At 44.0% G+C, this 16903-nt stretch overlaps 1 protein-coding gene across 1 annotated transcript in view; it reads right to left on the bottom strand.

The window, feature by feature from the left end:
* The window catches only part of RBBP8 (RB binding protein 8, endonuclease), a 382091-nt gene that overhangs the window by 302908 nt on the left and 62280 nt on the right, over positions 1-16903 (bottom strand). The gene's annotated exons all lie outside the window — the stretch shown is intronic.

Here is a 16903-nt window from a genome sequence, read left to right as displayed (position 1 = left end):
GCTCTACTTTAATAGCTTGGAATGACAGAAGGTATGCACTAAGGTTTTAAGTGGTTTGTGGGAAAGTTGGTGGTGTGATCATGTATTATAAGGAGTAAAATACCCCCTGCGTACATAAGGATATTGTAAGTCACCTTGAAGTTCATACCTTATAAACAAGCATTGGCAAAGCCAATAGGTCTCCCCTATGCAAGTTCTATTGCCTTTGCCAATGTGTTTTAGCCATGCTGTACACTAGTGAGACTACTATTCAGCATGGCTCAAAGTTAATGGCATAAAGGAGAATGATGTGTCATTGACTGGTGTGGCGTAGTGTCAAGGAGTAAGTAGAGTGTCCTAGAATGGAGCAGTAAACTAACTTTAAAGAAACAAGGGTCCCTTGAATAAAATGCAACACCACTCCCATAAACAATGATATTAAAGTAGTATGCAAATCGAATGTTTCATTCATTTGTTCAATCAAAATATAAAAGATCAAATGTAGTGGGAAAATATCAACAGGGGAAATCGAGAAAGACTGGTATTTGGGCATTACACAAGTTATCTGGATGACCCAATGTCACCAATTAAAAAAAAAATGTAAAAAGGAACCTATATAGTACAGTGGTTTGAAGGAGGCTGGCCTGGTTTGTACTGGGTACCTAAGGTACTTACACCTTATACCAGGTCCAGTTACCTCTTATTTGTGAAATGTAGGCAGTGTCTAGAAGCCAGGCTCTCTAGGGGTAGCTGTAGCCAAGGCTTATCTAGGAGACATGCAAAGCTCATGCAATACCACTGTAGTCATACAGTACTCACACACATGAAAGAAAATACTAAGTGTTACATAAAATAAAGGTACTTTATTTTAGTGACACAAATGCCAAAAATACCATAGAGACTATACTCCCCTAGGAGGTAAGTAATACACCAAATATATACACTAGTATGCAGCAATAGCAATAAAAACAGTTAGAAAACAGTGCAATCAGTGAAAATCACAATGGTTAGAAATGGACCTAGGGGTAACACAAACCATATACTAAGAAAGTGGAATGTTAATGTCGGTTTCCCACCTAGGCAAGTGTGGTGTGTAGAGGGGTGCTGGGAGTATTAGAAAACACCAAAGGTAAGTAATAGAACCCACCTCAGAGCCCAGGAAAGCAGGAGTAAATCACAGTAACTTTCCTAGAACACACAAGAACACGAGAAAGAAGATAATGCAAGAACCAGAAGATAATTCAAGACACAAAGGGTGGATTCTTGGACCTGAAGACCTGTGGAACAATGGTACTAAGTCCAAGAAGCACTGAAGAGTCCAGGGAGGACAGGAGACCCTGCTAACCCGAATCAAGGTGCAAAAGAAGAACCACTGGTGAAGAACAACAGTCAGTACTGCACCCAAGCAGATGGATGCGGGTTCCTGGTTGGTGCAGATGATATCCCACACCGGATGGATGATTGCAGTCTGGTTTGCGTCGATGGATTCCGCCAACAAGCCTTGGCACATGCAAAGCTCACGGTTAGCGGAAAATGGCACTGCCTGGGACCAGGAGGGACCTGGTGAACTCTATCCAGGAGGAGGAATCAGTGGGGGCTCTCAGCAACTCAGAAAGCCCACAGAAGACCAGCCAGTGCACACAGGAGTTCCCCAGTACGGGGACAAAGGAGTTGCAAAAGGAGGCCCAGCACAAAAACAAAGGATCCCATGCCACCAGAGAACCACTCAGGAAGCTGTGCATCACAGGAAGGAGTGCTGGGGGCCGGAGCTACATTGTGCACAAAGAATTTCATAGAAGGATGCCAACAAGCCTTGGCAACTGAAAAACATATGGTGCACAGGGGTACTGTCTTGCTTGGGAAGGCAAGTTGGACACTAGGACGTCAGGACGATCGGGACCACTTCAGTCCACCACCCGTGATGCAGGATCCATGCAACTCGTCAGGAGAGGGGACCCACGCAGATGGTCATTGTTGCAGAGATTTGCCTGCTGAAGCAGGGGAGTAACTCCTTCACTCTAAGGGAGATTTGTTCATTCTTCTGGTGCAGGCTAAAGACAGGCTGTCCTCTGAGGGTGCACGACCAAGAAACAGTTGCAGAGAAGTGTGGCACAATGGTTAGAGCGGCAGACCCTGATGCAGAGATCTGGCCTGGAACCAGGGTTCAATTCCCACCTTGGCGGGTCTTGGGCTCAGTTCCCTTGGACCAGATAATTCTCGCCTCAGTGCCTAATCTAATGAATGGGTCCCACTCTGTAACTCTGGGCAATAGCTTGCTTAATCTCCACAAGGGCCCTCACAGCGCTTGGATGCCTGGCTTCACCCTGGGGCTGTCCAGGAGGGGGTGCCTCACAGGGGAAAAAAAGCCAGGAGGGGTTTGACAGTGGTATGCATACAGCACCTTGAGACCCTAACGGGTGAGTAGTGCACTATACAAGTGCGAAGTTTACAGTTTTTGCTGGCAAGAACTGAAGATACAATGTTGCAGAAGTCATCTTTGCTTCGTTGTTGCAGTTTGTGGAGTTCCTTGAGGGTCCAGATGCAGTTTCTTCGGTGAGGAGGTGAAGTAAAGGATACAGAGGATTCCTGCTGGAGTCTTGCAATCTGAATCTGAAGAACCTCCCAAAGGAGAGACCCTAAATAGCCCTGAAAGGGGAATTGGTCAGCTAAACAGGTAAGCACCTATCAGGGGATGGCTCTGACACCACTTGCTAGCACTGGCCACTCAGATGCTCCTAGAGTTCGCTGCCAACTTGGAATCCGAGATGACAAAACCCAGGGACCCTCTGGAGGAGTTCTGAGCACCACACCTGGGGTGGTGATGGAGAGGGGAGTGGTCACTCCTCTTTCCTTTGTCCAGTTTCGTGCCAGAGCAGGGACTGGGGGTAGCTGATCCGGTGTAGACTGGATTATGCAAGGAGGGCACCAAATGTGCCCTTCAAAGCATTTCCAGTGGCCTGGGGAAGGAAGCTACCCCTCCCAAGCCTGTAGCACCTATTTCCAAAGGCAGAGGGTGTAACACCCCTCTCCCAAAGGAAATCCTTTGTTCTGCCTTCCTGGGCTTGAGCTTTTCAAGCAACAGGAGAGCAGAAACCTGTCTGAGAGGTGGCAGCAGCTGGGGCTACTTGGAAAACCCCAGAAGGCTGGAATGGCAATACTGGGGGTCCTCTAAGGAGACCCCAGAGTGCATGAAATCATACAACCAATGCTTGCAAAAGCCTTGGGATATGTTTCCAACATGTTTGATACCAAACATACCTGTGTTCAGAGTTACCATTATGTAGCTGGGAATAGGTAGTGACCTATTTCCAGTACACATGTAAAATGGCATCCCCGCACTCATGAATTCTGGGAAAATGGTCCTGGAGGTCGTGGGGCACCTCTGCTAGTGCAAGGGTGCCCTCACACACAGGTACTCTGCACCCTACCCTGAGGGCTGGAGGGCCTGCTCTAGGGGTGACTTATAAGTGACCTGGTGCAGTGTAACTGGCAGTGAAAGGGTGCATGCACCTTTTCACGCAGGCTGCAATGGCAGTCCTGTAGAAGCCTTTGCATGGGCTCCCTATGGGTGGCAAAAGAAATGCTGCAGCCCATAGGGATCTCCTGGAACCCCAATGCCCTGGGTACCTAAGTACCATATACTAGGGACTTGTAAGGGGGCACCAATATGCCAATTTTAGGTGAAATACTGGGTTACCAGTATGCAACAACCATAATTTAAGGGAGAGAGCATAACTACTAGGGTCCTGATTAGCAGGATCCCAGTAGACACACTCAAACACACATTGCGAACAGGCTAAATGTGGGGGTAACCAAGCTAGAAAGAAGCTACTTTCCTACAAGTTTAGCATCCACAATAATGATTTACAAGCTTTTATACACCGACTCTTACATGAATGACTCAAATAGTGAATCACAAAGTCATTAGCTCATAGTACCTATGCTTATGCCAACTTATGTACAATATCACAAATTCAAATCAAGGTACTTTGGCCGATGATATTTCGATCCCCTAGACAAGTATCAGGATCATCCTAAGCCTTCGTTAAACTTGAGTTAAAAGGGTTACAGAGTGCTTGTAACCAAAATGGCAAAGATAAATCTGACTCACGTCTCATATGAGTGAGAAGGCAATCAACGGAGATCTGAATCTCTAATCATGCGCCAATGCCATAAAGTAGAAGAGTGGAGTAGTGTCACAGTGTAATAGAGTGTCATGGAGTGGACTGGCAGAGTGTCGTAGAGTGGAAAGGCATAAAGAAGAGTGAACTGGAGTAGAGTGAAGTAAAGTAACGCGAACTGACATAGAAAAAGTTGGGTAGAGTGCTGTTGAGCATAGTACATTGTTGTATAGTGGAGTGGCATAGAGGGTTGTGCAGTGGCGTTGAGTAGAGTATCGTAGATTGAAGTGGCATAGAGTGATTTAGCATACAGTGCAGTAGCGTAGAGTGGTGAAGAGTAGAGGGGAGCAGAGTGGAGTGGCAGAGCATAGATTGCAGTGGTTCAGAGTGGGGTGTCATAGAGTGATGCAGTGCATCGTAGAGGGGAGTGGTGCAAGGTAGAGTAGACTGGTGTAGAGTGCAGTGGTGGAGTGCAGTGATGCAGAGTAGAGTGGCACAGAGTGTAGTGGCATATGGTACATTGTTGTAGAGTGCAGTAGAGTGGCATATAGTTGAGCAGTGCAGAGTAGAGTGCCGTGGTGCAGAGTAGAGAGGAGTATAGTTCAGTGGCAGAGTGCAGTGTTGCAGAGTAGAGTGTCATAAAAGGCAGTGGTGTAGAGTAGAGTGGCATAGAATGCATTGGTGTAGAGTGCAGTGATGTAGAGTGATGCAGAGTAGAGAAGAGTGGCTTATAGTACAGTGGTGCAGAGTAGAATAGAGTTGCATAGAGTGCCATGGCATAGAGTAGATTGCTGCAGAGTACAGTATAGTGGTGAAGAGTAGATTGTTGCAGAGTGGAGCATAGTGGAGCATAGGTATGTAGAGTGCCGTAGTATAGAGCGGTGCAGAGCTGATGGAGTGGCTCAGGGTACATTGGAGTGGTGCAGGGTAGATTAGACTGGCATAGCGTAGATTCCAGTGGCATAGAGTAGATGATTTCAAAGTAGAGTGAAGTGCCCTACAGTGGAGTGGTGTAGAGTAGATTAGAGTGGAGTGGTGCAGAAAAGTGTGCAGTGGGACAGAGTACAATGGCATTGAGTGCAGTGGTGCAGAGTACAGTGGCATTGAGTTCAGTAGCAGAGAGTGCAATGTTGCAGATTAGAGGGTCGCAGAGTACAGTGGTGTATTGTAGAGTGGCATAGAGTGCAGTGGCATAGAGTGCTGTGGTGCAGAGTATATTGGCATAGAGTGCATTGGTTTTGAGTAAAGTGGTGAAGAGTGCACTGGCAGAGTGAAGGGGTGTAGTGTACTATGGTTAGAGTAGAATAGCATAGATTGCAGTGGCGTGGTGTAGAGTGGAGTGGTACAGCATAGATTGCAGTGGCGTAGAGTAGACAGAGTGGAGAAAAGTGGTCTAGTGTGCAGTGGCATAGGGTAGATTGTTTCAGAGTAGAGTGAAGAAAAGATAAAGAAAAGATAATATACTTCAATAAGCTTAAGTATGTAACGATAACAACAACATAAATAATAACGCTAGGCATAACGGCCCAAAATGAAATATGGCTTCTCCCTGTTAGCCACGCTGTAATCAAGCCCTTCATTACCCAGATAACAAAACATTAAACATAAATGTTAGAAAAATATACCCTTCTAATAGTTAAATTGTTGTGTGAAAAGGTCAAATCTGGGCTCACTCTCGACTTCACTGTTTCACCAACTGGTGTGATCTTAGGCAAATACAAATATTAGGTTTCACAGAGTCTCCTTTCTAGCCTGCAGGCACAAGGGTAAGTGGGGCTCTGTTTCCTCTTTCGATCTTCCTCATCGTCTTGCAGCTCCTCTTGAAGGCCTCCTGCAGTGCTCCTGTTCAAGGCGACAGGTGATGCAGACAGTAATCATCTATTACTCTTTTCTCCTCCTCGTGCCCTTTGTTCTTATGAGCACCCTTAATGCCCACAGCTGTGAACAGGACAAACAAAAGGGCAGAGGGCGCAGGGGGCCTCCAGACGCACCTTTATTCTGTTCCCATCAGATTGGAGGATGGTCGGTACAGGGGTATCATAAGTAGGGCTTTTGTGCGCTAATGGCCCGCTGAATAATAGATGTGAGAGGGGAAATGATTGTGTCCCCTTGTCCCCCCCACCTTTGTCCCCTGTGTCCCCCACCCTCCAAAATCTGGGGGGGATACATCCCCCGCATCCCCCACACTTCCTACGCCCATGTGAGACAGGGTCATGGCGTGCCTCAAAGAATAACCGATCCAACGATTTATTTGGCTTGTGAACGTTAGATGACTACATTAAATATAATTCGCCCCCCTTAAATGAAAATCAAATGCACGTTAAACTAATGTGTGGGAAATACGTTGTTCTAGTAAGAGAGCCCAGTTGGTTAATACAGTCACATCATATGTTTGTGTAACCTGGAAGGTCACTGATTCGAATTATAGGATGACCAGATTTAAACGAGCATTGGCAAAGCCAATATGTTTCTCCTTTGTATTTTTTTCTCTGTAACTACAAATATTAGAGACGATATAATAGTGTTTGGTTTATTAAATAAAAAACAAACTTTATTATAATTTTTTTCTAATATTTGTAAGCCAGTTACATAGGAAAAAAGACAAAAGCGAAGTGTATTGCCATGCATGTTAGAAGAAAGAAGACGGAAGAAGAGAAGGTGGAAGATGGAAGAAGACAAAGGCGTGAGAAGACAGAAGACGGCAGAAGACAGAAGGCATGAGAAGACAGAAGATGGAAGAAGAGAGAAGACAGCAGAAGGCGGGAGAAGACAAGGAGGAAGAAGACAGAAGATGGAAGAACACAGAAGGCGTGAGAAGACGGAAGGTGCAAGAATACAGAAGGCGTGAGAAGACGGAAGGCATGAGAGGACAGAAGACAGAAGAAGAGAAACGATGATAGAAGAGAAGATGGCCGAAGACAGAAGGTGTGAGAAGACGATGTGAGAAGAGTGCAGATATGAGAAGACAAGACTTTATGTGGTAAAGAAGACTAGATGGTATGCAGAGAGAAAAAAAGAAGAAGGACGGTAACGAAGAAAGAAGACGTCAGCGAAGTAAGAAGAAGGCATGCTGGAAGAAAAAAGAAGACCGCTACGAAGAAAGAAGACAATTAAGACGACAGTGAAGAAAGAAGATGGCAGCTAAGAAAGAAGACAGTATGCAAGAAGAAAAATAAGTACCTTCAGTGTCGCAGCTAGATGACGGACACTGACTGGTGTCCAGTAGGAAGTGACCGGAAAGAGTACTTGGTCCACAGGCAACTCAACAGCAAGATCCGCGGCGAAGAAGACAAAGACGATGACAGGAAGTGATGTGAAGACGATGTGCTGGCCAATCCGAAGAAGGTAAATCAGAGCAAGGTTGCAGTAAGCCAATAGTAGGTTCAGGTATGTAAGTGGCTGGTTCAAGCCCATTTAAAGTTTTTATTTTTACTAACAAAAGATTTTGCAAGCATGCGTGCAAGCGAAACCTACAAAAACAGAACATTTAGTAAAAGTCAAACAACTCCGTTCAGTATCATCCAAGGAGTACAGAATCACACACAGATGAGGCACGAAGGGAATAGATATAAAGTCAGTTTTTAAACCCAGTATCATACATGTTAGTTATTTAAATAGCCTTCTAATAAGTGCTGCCTGCTAGTACTGATTTGTAACACATAAAAAAGTCCCTTTACTGTTTGCAGTCGACCCTCACTGAAAATCGGGACCTGACCTGAACTGCCGAAATCTGCCGGGACAGCTGGTGAGAAAATGTTACTGTCTCTGCAATTCTGGAACACCTGGTAACCCTATAGAATCTTGTTAGGTGCAACGTGAATAGCGACTTATATTTATAGTCTTATGTCTCTTCCCATGACAAAAAACACTGTGAATATATGTTATTAGTCTAAGAATTAAACTAATAATAATTAAAATTACAACTAATGTGAATGTGTTATTAGTTTAAAAATAAAACAAACTGAAATAATTTGTGAATCTGTTACTAGTTTACGAATTAAAATAATGAATTAATTAAATAGCACAGTTTAAAAACTGTATTACACACTGGTACAATACCTCTCAAAAAGAAGAGCTCTTTGTCACCATGAAATTTGAAGTGATTCAATCAACTAAACTCCATACTGTCTCGCAAGCAGCTGATTAACCACATTTCTTTCAATATGTAAGTAACCTGTAGAGAAGGCTTGTTTCTTCCTTAGATCTCTGCCCGTTGTCTACCACAGTACAGGGCACACTCCTCTCTTTCAGCTACAGGCACATCAAAGCCACCATTATCTGTACAAAAAGTATGGGAACTGTTTTGGTAACATTAAAAAAAGTTTGGGAACGTCCTTCCCAGTAGATCTGCCCGCCTCAACCTCTGGTTCGTAGTGCAGACTTTCCAGTGCTAGAACATTGTCTTGTGTTTCTTAGTCAAACTGGTATGGTTAGTGTGACCAACTTTCCACTATCACTTTGCAGGGAATTCTGTGTCCGTGGAATGCTTTGTACATATGGAGACACATGTGTCATGCACAGAGACATCAGCAGATGTTTGTTGGGGAGTAGGAGACAATGAGTTGGGTAGCACAATTTTGGAGTTTCGTTTCAAAACCCCTCTCTTCTAAATCAGGCCAGCTTAAAAGATATACCCCAGCCAGAGACAGAACTTAGGAAACCTGATTACTATTCATACTTCCTTACAATGCCTTTACCACCTTCTGGAAGATGCTTTGACTGCTCACTATTGCAGCATTTAAGAGACATGCTTACACAAGGAATAACTCTGGTATCCAAGTGGAATAAATAGACACTGAAACACCTACAGTATTTATTGGGATGCATGCTTACTAGATCCTTATAATATATATATATATATATATATATATATATATACACACATATATATATGTATATATATGTATATATATATATATATATATATATATATATATATATATATATATATATATATATAAGGATCTAGTAAGCATATATCCCACCTACTGCCACAGGACCTTGTTCAGTATGTGTTTTAGGTGTAGAACTAGGCACCAGATGTATCAAGTGTATCTGCATTTGGAAATGTCACAGAAATCACAGAACATATAAAAAATGTTTATCAGAAAAAAAAAGTAAAAGTATAGTTATAGTTAGGAATGATAATAATATGTTATTTTACATTACAAAAAACCTTAGACATTCACTGAAAAAACAAATTTTAAAGAGAAATATTTAGGTGAAATTGTCAGTTAAAACATATCATTTTAAATAGACAAAACCATTGAAATTCACTAGTTATAGTTATCTCAAGTAATTGTAACATGCCCTAAAGCAACGGTACTCAAAGTACGGCCCGCGGGCCGCCAGCGGCCCCACGGACCTAGCTTGGCGGCCCGCGAGACGCACACCAAACGCCACATCATACTGGCAGCAGTATGTAAACATAGAAGAGGGCCACGGGAGCATGCTCCCGCGGCCCTCCTCTATGTTTACATACGGCGGCCATTGTTTATGGCGTTGCCCTGACGATCCTGGAAGCCAAAGCCCCATAAAAGTCAGCGCTTGCAGCTAACTTTTATGGGGCTTTGGTCGTCTGCTTCCTGTCACTGGCTCCACGTCTGCTGCCCGCCTGCCTGCCTGCTGTTCCACATTTGTGGCATCTTTACAGTGCTTTGAGTCAGGTAAGGCTCTTTGGTTATTTATTTATTTGTTTTTAATGTAGTGTGTGTTACTGGGGTAGGCGTGAGAGCAGATTGCGCTGTGTGTGTGCGCTGTGTGTGTGTGTTACTGGGGTAGGGGTGAGAGCAGATGGCGCTGTGTGTGTTACTGGGGTAGGGGTGGGAGCAGATGGCGCTGTGTGCAGATGGCGCAGTGTGTGTTACTGGGGTAGGGGTGAGAGCAGATGGCGCTGTGTGCAGATGGCGCAGTGTGTGTTACTGGGGTAGGGGTGAGAGCAGATGGCGCTGTGTGCAGATGGTGCAGTGTGTGTTACTGGGGTAGGGGTGAGAGCAGATGGCGCTGTGTGTGTTACTGGGGTAGGGGTGAGAGCAGATGGCGCTGTGTGCAGATGGCGCTGTGTGTGTTACTGGGGTAGGGGTGGGAGCAGATGGCGCTGTGTGCAGATGGCGCAGTGTGTGTTACTGGGGTAGGGGTGAGAGCAGATGGCGCTGTGTGTGTTACTGGGGTAGGGGTGAGAGCAGATGGCGCTGTGTGCAGATGGCGCTGTGTGTGTTACTGGGGTAGGGGTGGGAGCAGATGGCGCTGTGTGCAGATGGCGCAGTGTGTGTTACTGGGGTAGGGGTGAGAGCAGATGGCGCTGTGTGCAGATGGCGCTGTGTGTGTTACTGGGGTAGGGGTGGGAGCAGATGGCGCTGTGTGCAGATGGCGCAGTGTGTGTTACTGGGGTAGGGGTGAGAGCAGATGGCGCTGTGTGTGTTACTGGGGTAGGGGTGGGAGCAGATGGCGCTGTGTGCAGATGGCGCAGTGTGTGTTACTGGGGTAGGGATGAGAGCAGATGGCGCTGTGTGTGTTACTGGGGTAGGGGTGAGAGCAGATGGCGCTGTGTGTGTGCGCGCTGTGTGTGTTACTGGGGTAGGGGTGAGAGCAGATGGCGCTGTATGTGTGCGCGCTGTGTGTGTTACTGGGGTAGGGGTGAGAGCAGATGGCGCTGTATGTGTGCGTGCTGTGTGTGTTACTGGGGTAGGGGCATTGTTTTGAAAAAGGGGGTGGGGTGGTTGTTCCCCCTCTAAGCCCCGCCCCCTCTAAGCCCCGCCCCCCGCTGTCACTTCAGTGCGGCCCTCGGCCGCAAACCATACTGCAATTTTGGCCCCGAGAAAAAGTTTGTAAGTACCCATGCCCTAAAGTAACAAAATCCACACCTCTCCATTTAATTTCAGATGTTGCAGTGATGTTATCAAGGATGTCTTGAGTGATGTATTATGGGAAGTAATTAGCAGTACATGGTGAGGGCACAATTTATAGGAGAAAAACACATATTTTCAACTCCCTTTAAACTTGTAGTCCCCTGCACGGCTTTGCTAAAAAATCGGGATGCTGGACCTTAGCTGACTATGGCACGTGACAGATAAATTTGGTTCAAATCCGTCCCCGGGTTCAAAGGTTCTACTCAAACCAAAAATGCCTTTTCCTGGTGTGCTGCTAAACCATAACTACACAGTGACAACAACTACTATACAGTGTGGGTCTATATGAATGTATCTAGGCGACCATCTTAATATATTCATACAGGCACTCATCAGTGTCCAGCATCTCAGTGAGACAGTGTTAGTAAATATTGCAGTTTTAACAGTTAACAATTCCTCTGCAAAGGACTGCTGCCTAGAGTTGCATATTCAGCACCCTGCAACACGTTAATCAAAAGTCGTAGATTTTTTTACTCCATTCCAAAGAAATGATGGTTGTCTGCAAAAATAATCGGTAGGATTTCATAAGATCAGTGTTCAATATGTTGCTGTCCCCCAGAAATAAATTGCCCGCATAATCTCAATACTATCGAAGAAAGAGTTCATCCTGAATTTGCTATAAAGAACAGGCTGCATGGTTTTGCAATGCTAGTAAACATATTGATCAAGCGTATAGGTCTATTACTGAAGTCTATTTCACTAAATTCAAAATTGCATGGTTATACTATCATAAAATAATTTATGAATTCATATATTATTTGATGATGATATAAAAAATGATTTTCTTACATCATTATATCTACCTTTATTGGTTGATGGCGTTTGCACATTGCAGCTTGCTAAAAATTCAGATTCAAAAGCCATAGATAATGGTAAATCAAAGTCGGTCATTCTGTTAGACAATCCATTCACAGAGTACAATGAATCACTGTCCCTATGCTGCATACAAAGAGAAGTGTGACACACTCTCCGAGTTTTCTAAGAAGTTCCCAATTAATATGTAACCGTTCTGTCTCATCAATATGCCTGCCCAGGGTCACATGGTGGTGTTTGATATTTTGAGCTTTAGTTCTATGAGCAATCTACACATCTAGATTTCTGTGTGTCTGCACCACTTAAGTCATGCACCACTCTACTCTTCATTCAGCTACTTCCTCCGTTGAGCAAATCACTTCTCAAAAAGGCCCACTTCTTTCTACAGACTTTACAGTGAATTATATCCTTAAACCTTCTGGCTTCTTTTCTTTTGTTTTGTTTTAACAAATAGTAGGATTTTCAATAACGTTTGCCTTCTTTTTTGGTCTTGCTGACAAGGTAGGACAAAGCAGATCTGGCACACAGGTTCATATCTTAGATAACATGTTAGGATGGTGTGAGTCTGAGATCTCCCAACAACATATATGGCGTACCCAACTAACAAGGCTAGAGGACAGGCTAGTGCAACTGGGTGGAGAGTTTATGGGGGAAATTAAGGATATCGCTTTTAAGTAATTTGAGATCATCTGAAAAAAGAAGCCCCAACGCAACCCTGTCCCTGTGTTCTCTTTAAGCAAACCCATCAAACCTCAAAAAGAAGCTCCTCTTATGATGTGCTTGTCATCGAGCGCCACTTTAGTTACTGTCTTTTAAACCATTCCCGTCCCTCTGCTTTATCTATGCTAATATTCTGTATGCATGGAAACATCACTATTTTGAGGTTACTAGGCTCCACTGCTTCCTCAGAGCTACTAAACTTCATACCACTAAACCTGTAAGGAAAGCTCCGAATGCTCCCTCTTACCCTCACCACAATATTAAGGAAAAACACCTTTAAGAACTTTTCCACAACATCTCCCGCCCCCAAACCCTCACACAAACCACAACAATTCTAGGGCATCTTGCACCCTGCTTGATCTCGGCTACAGACAAACCCTCTCACCACAACTGTAGACAGTAAGCCAGAGTGTACTCTTTATTTGTGCCTCAGACACTGGTCCCTAAGCAGCTACAAGTCAGTGGAATAGTGCGACTTCCTGGGATGGAACCCCTTAGCTGGGAACAAGACAGGTCTTTCTGACACTAACTGGTATTAATCAAGTGTTCGATCTGTTCTCAGATTTCTGCAGCTCAGAGCTTTTCCAAACAACTAGGTTAGTAGTGGTGTTCACATCAAGTTTCACCTACCTCTGTTCAGGCCACTCGCATGTGTATTTACAGAAGGTAATTCTGTGCCACTACAGGGGACATCGAAAGGACATAATGAAGTTCTTCATGACCAATAAAGGGAGAATTCCGCAGAATACTCCAAAAACCACTGCGATCCATGGCTGGTGTCTGTCAGCCAACCAGTGTCCCAGAGTGTGTGCACATCTTGTTGAAAGAGCTGTTGTTATGCCTGTGACATGAAAGCCTGCCTGACGTGCGGACAATGGGGAGGTGCATGTCTGATCCCACAGGAGCACACTGCCTAAAGATGGAGAAGGCCAGCTGTCGAGCCTGGAATAGCGGGCCAGAAGCTTAGGTTGTTAGTGTCAGACTAACTGGAGTTGACCTGTGTCTGTCCAAAGGACTCTCAACCTGCTGGGTGTTTTCTACATCCAAACTACTTGAAACATACCAGCTTCTCCTCTCAGTGATCTCCTCCCAAATGTGACTGTTCCAGGGCCCAGCAACAGAAGACAATGCACTTGTGCTGACTCTAACTCCTGTGCAAGGAGACCGATGACTGGCATCATGGACCAGAGGGTGAAAGCTAGCTTACCCCAGAGGCGCTGCCCCTGCACCATGTCTGATGTGAAACTAAGGAGGCAGGGCCACATGGCTGAGTTGCTGCACCCATGATTGTATCTGCTTATATGTGTGGCTATGACCCTCGCCTTACAAGCACCAGACATCCCAGGTAAAACCATTGCCTGAACTGGACATTCACTGCAAGCTGTACTACAGATTTATGCAGGGTTAATGCTTTAACAAGAACCCATTTTAAAAAGCACTGTCTAGTAAAGGAAGTACAGAACTATTGGTCAGAGAAAGTTGCTCAAAGTGAGACCACACCTGTGCTTTATTCTACTGATTTCTGTGTATATAACTCCCACAACCCCTGAGCTAAGCAACCCTCTGATAAATAACATTTCGTATGTGTATTATCTTGTTTTGGTCTGATTAAAGAGCTCCTCTTGTTAATAAAAAACTCCGTATTGCACAGTGAATTATTGTACCTCTTGTTTGACTGTGTGCTGAGTTTCTACCCCAAGGTTTCATCCCAGAGAAGCCTTTGACTGCTCACCTTCGCCACCATGATTCGACTGCAGAAAGGGATTTTGTGGCCAAGTTTGCAGAGCCATAGTAGGACTGGCCCCCAGAACACCAGAGAGTAGTGGCCCCAACCACCATGGCTGTGGCCTTGTAGGCCCTGCCTTCTGGCTCCCAGAACGGGATCTGACACCTATTGTTTAGGAAAAATGTAAAAACCTGGTTGCACTTGTGGACGCTGGCCATTTAGGTTCGATTAAGACTTATTTTACAGTGCCAGGAGGCCCAGAGGGTGGTTGTCATACTTTATAAATACTGGTTGTGAATATGAATGTAAGGGTGTGTGGTGAGAGAAGGTAGAGGTCAGGTCTGGGCTCGGTGTGAGAGACACCTCGGAAACAAGCCCTTGGCAATCAGTGAGGCGGTGACTGCTCCTTCTCTGCTAGGGAATGTGAGACCAGCAAATAATGTGAGTCAAGCCCCAATGACAGTCTGCATTGCCAGGGAGCCAGTTGCAGACAACTGGGGCTCTGCAGCAACAAAGATAATTCTGTTTGAACTTGTATTTACGGCTCATTAATACAAAGCTTTTATTATTAGGTTGAGCTGTCTAAATATATGCTGTACGTTCAGACTGTACAACTAACAGTGGTTCCAGCACAAAAAAAATGTGTACATACGCTTGCAAAGTTTAAAAATATGAAGCGTCGTTTAATGCTCCCAGAATGCTCTCTGATTAAATGCAAATATTTGCACAAGCCTGAAAGCAAGATTGATGATTTTTTGCTTTCAAAATAAAATGTTCACCAAAAATTCAACTAGGGAAAAATGTTTTTGCTATACTGCTGTGAAATTTTAGGAACCACTTATTTGAAGCATTATTTAGTAAAATGTCTTTATGCATGCTAGTATATCAAAAATATTCATAATGGAAAATCAGTGTAACCATTTTTAATAAGACTATAGGAAACATATATATAAGCAAGCATTGGCAAAGCCAATTGGTCTGACATTGATGGTCAGTCTTTTGGTTTTATCAATGAGTGTCTTGTTTTGGCATGGCTTTTGTAAAACATTATTGTTGTGGGAGCTCCTGGTCCCGCATCATGGTAACAAACACTAGTAAAAAGCTGAATTATTTGTTTGGTCCTAAAAAGCACACTATGCCACAGTAGTTCTTGGCACTAAACAAAACGACTTTGTGTGCCGATATTCTGCTTGTGAAAGAGCAGATTGTGATAATTGTAATGTAATGTAACATGGATTTGTACAGCAAATACGTTATCACACTTGAGGGTATCCAAGTGCTGAGTAGAAACTGGTTCTGCACGTAGGATCAGTCTCAGTGAAGCCAGCGGATAGATGGACAGAGAGAGAGATAGAATTCTAATAAAAGAAAAAAGTCTTGGTTAACGCCAGACCTAATTAGGAGGCCATTTCTTAAAGAAAGTCACAAAAGTGCACCCATGGTATATGTCTTTGCATTAGTGCAGTTTTGCGTATTTCATGAATTCACAAGAATTTACAGAAGTAGACCAGGAAATGGTACTTAAAGAAAATATTTTTTAACTGTACTTTAGCATGAGCAAATCCGCAGGTGTGGATTTGCTCATGCAAAAATCTGTTGAGCATTTGCAAGTTCACTTTTCCTGGAAGAAGATTTACTTCTGGCCATTGTCAGGAGTAAATTTAAAATCTTTCTCAGTATGGGAAGTGATTAGAGAAGAGCTGGGGAAACATGTTGAACATGCATGTTAGAAGGTTTGCACAGACTCAAAAAGGCATTCTAACCCTGGAACTATTGCTTACTGCTATCTCAAACCCCAGTTAGTAGATATGCGGAAAGGTGACAAATTAAGGAAGTTGCTAGTATTCAAACCCTACTATAATATTAGCTCTGGCATAACCAGAAAGGCTATTATCAGAGCTCTCATATAATGAGATTGTTGCCATAATTTGATACCACACTACATGGCACCAAATGGACAAGTAGACTTTTTCACAGGACAAGTAGATTTATGAAGTAACCTGTTCCAAGGACATATAGATATTTTAATAAATGCCACACTCCTGATTCTGTGTAGGTACATTTTACAGGCACCTCACATGCTTCAATCACAATGAATACATGCCAGTCATGCTGCAGATAGTGTACAGGCATATTCCTGTATACATGCATCTTACAGCCGAGAAAGAACATGCACAGGCTGTCTGGAGTGATATACAGACATGACTGGAAGCACTGTGTACAGAGACATTCTGCAAATACAGGAGAGGGGCCCCATTAGCGTACAGATACCTCACAGACTGCGAGTACATTTTACAGACACATTACCAGTTACAACAGGTACAAGATACAGGAGCCTCAGATGCTGCAGGCAGTATTGCTTCATTAGAATGGATATAGGTGTGTTATATTATAGGCAATACTCTCTGGATGAGGTAGAATATGCTCCACTCTATTAAAACTGTTGCCCAGTGATTATAAATAAGATTCTTTGATTCCAGCATGAACATTAACCAGCTGAGTTATCTTACACTATGAGGCCCAGAAACACCCACTCATGCAGCACTTTAGAATCATATTGCAGGCGACATGTAGTTATGTAACAAAAACAAATTACTGTCAATATGCCGAATAAAAAATTACCTATCTCTGGGTCA

The sequence above is a fragment of the Pleurodeles waltl genome, chromosome 2_2 (genome assembly GCF_031143425.1).
Source record: "Pleurodeles waltl isolate 20211129_DDA chromosome 2_2, aPleWal1.hap1.20221129, whole genome shotgun sequence".
Lineage (NCBI taxonomy): Eukaryota > Metazoa > Chordata > Amphibia > Caudata > Salamandridae > Pleurodeles > Pleurodeles waltl.
This window is presented reverse-complemented; position numbering and strand designations above follow the sequence as displayed.